General features: G+C 36.7%; 1 pseudogene; it reads right to left on the bottom strand.

Moving 5' to 3' along the window:
- Nucleotides 1-317: 317 nt before the first annotated feature.
- Nucleotides 318-2,085, bottom strand: LOC101962215 (RNA-binding protein FXR1 pseudogene; annotated as a pseudogene).
- Between the last annotated feature and the right edge of the window lie 556 nt (nucleotides 2,086-2,641).

The raw sequence follows: 2,641 nt of genomic DNA, 5'->3' as shown, positions 1-2,641 counted from the left end.
AATATTACCTTAGAACTCCGAACCCACCCACCTCCTTCTCTGCCATATTTTGAAAACAAAATAACATTTCCTATAGCCAGCAACTTTTTTAATGTTCCATATATTTGTCTCAAGGCACACATGATAATGTATTTTATAATACAATAGATGTCACAGTATATTTAACATGATTTCTTCAGGATCCCTCTCCTTTCTGAATTCCAAATGGAGGAACTAAAAGCACAATGTAAAGACTGGGGATCCATATTCTATCCTTTGGCAAGCTTAATCAAGCACTATTGTAAATGTAATGTCAAATAACTATAAACTTCTTCAGTTTATGAAACACCATTCAGGACTGCTGCTTCTTGAGTGTTCTCTTTTTTTAAGGTATTAATCTTTTCTTCTTCTGGAGTAAGCTGTAGCTTATAATTTCATTGCCAGAAGCACTGATTGGGCCATTTATTGCCTTTTCTGAAGGACCATGCTCTTCAATCACATGTTTTGCCTAGCCCATTTTCATTAACTGAAGCTATATCAGATTCAATCATTCCATCCATCAGAACAGCATCTTCATTAGTCCTTTGTCTAGGAGACCACCTACAACGGTTAGTACTATGATGAGATTCACTGGCCTCAGTGTCTGCAATCTGATCTGACTCTGTATTATCAAGTAAGCTGTATGGATTGCTGTCTCGATCTTTGAGCACACAACTGTGGGAGGATTTGCCACCAAGTGATCTACCACAACCTCGACCCCCCTGAAATACTTCTGCCTCTTCCTCCTGGGTATCTCCTGCTGTCATGCTGATGTCTGCTTCCCTGATTATCTTCTCCTCCCAATGACCATGGCTTAGCTCTTTACATTCAGATTCTGTTTCAGAGGAGTTAGCTCAGAATTTGTACCATAACTGGAGCTGTAATCAGGGCCCCTATAATATCTGCCTCTTCCATCATAAAACCTAGAACTAGTCTGTCATAAGCTGTTTATCAATCTGTAGGTGTTCCTACAGATTAGCTGTTCCTCTTCCTTCAGATAAGCAATATAATACTCTAAAAGAGCTTGAAATTTTCCCATGATTTTTATTTAGTGCCAATAAATACAAATGAAACCATCTCATTGTCTCTAGGTAGTTAATTTTCACTGTCACTGTTACTTCAATTCTCACTCAAACCACACTATATTTGTCCACTATTTTTTTAATAACTTTGCCATTTTTTCCAACTACTTTTCCAATAAGATTCCTAGGAACCTGAATAAAATCCTCCACAAGGATTCCAAGAAACCTCTAACCTTTTTTATAAAATCAGCACTTTCTCCATAGACTCTAAATGTTCCAGCATCTTCATCTAGTTCAACTTAAGGTAACTTAAGAAACCTTAGCTTGTTGGATATTACTACCATGTGTTCCTATTGCCAGTCCCATTAAATCTTCTCTCACAACAAATTTGTCATGAAATGCTGCTGTAAGTTGTTCCGTGCATTCTAAATGCTTACTGGCCTCTTCATAACTGGACATTAGCATCAACTTTGTACGAATACTTCACAAATGCATGTCACTTAGAATATTTACTCTCTTCACAGTTGCTTCACTGGCAGACAGTATCCTTAGCTGCATGGTTTCTAGAGGGTAAAAAATTCTGCATGCTCCTACTGCTTTTTTAAAATCTTTATGTGCATTTTCATTAGCAAAAAGCCTCTCTCAAATCCTCAAGAACATCAACTGTGCACTTGAAGAATTTTTTTTTTTTTGACAGTTTTATACTGATAGGCTGAAGTCGTTCAAAAGTCACTGTTTCATTGTAAGTGGCACCACAAGCAGCATATTCAATGACATAAAATTCTCCTTTCATCATCTGAACTTTAGCCAACCACCATCCACATGGTTCTTGGTCATTTGCTCTTGAATATACCTCTACTTCGTCTCCTTTACTAATTTCTTTTTGTACATCAGGTGGTAACTTAATTTTGTTAAATGAAACATGGCATTCTGGTTGTCAATTATTTTCAAAAACAACTGTGATGGAATCTTCATGAATACCTTTGATAAATTCCTTGTAGAAATCTCTGTTATATTTACAACCCTCCACTGTCAGCTCCACCATGTTGGAGCTGTGTTCTTGAAATATTAAATTTGAATAAAACCAGTACACTGAGCTCTGATTATGATTGTTTTAAACAATGTATTTTAAATAATACAAAAATTAAAAACAATATTTTTTTCCTGTAGGTCCAGGTTACCACCTAATATCATTACTCTTTGTGTGAAGAATGTCCCTTACCATTTTTTATGGTATTGGTCAGCTTGTGATGAATATTCTGAATCTGTCTTTACTTCATTTTATTTTTTATTATTTTTTAACTAGAAGGTGTCCACAAAAGCTCATATGTGGGACAATGCAAGGAAGTTTAGAGAGAAAGGATTGAGTTGTGAGAGCTTTAACCTAATCAGTGCATTTATCTACTTGAATGGATTAACTGGATGTTAACTAGAGGAAGGTCACTGGGAGCATACCTTTGGGGTATATATTTTATCCCTGGTGAGCGCAGCTATGACCTGAGCTGCTTTCCTCCTCCATACCCTTCCACCATCATATGCTATCTCACCTCCGGCCAAGAATTAAGTAGTCACCCTGCTCCCCAAATGTACTTTTCTTCCTC

Source organism: Ictidomys tridecemlineatus, chromosome 11, assembly GCF_052094955.1.
Source record: "Ictidomys tridecemlineatus isolate mIctTri1 chromosome 11, mIctTri1.hap1, whole genome shotgun sequence".
In the NCBI taxonomy this organism is placed as follows: Eukaryota; Metazoa; Chordata; class Mammalia; order Rodentia; family Sciuridae; genus Ictidomys; species Ictidomys tridecemlineatus.
This window is presented reverse-complemented; position numbering and strand designations above follow the sequence as displayed.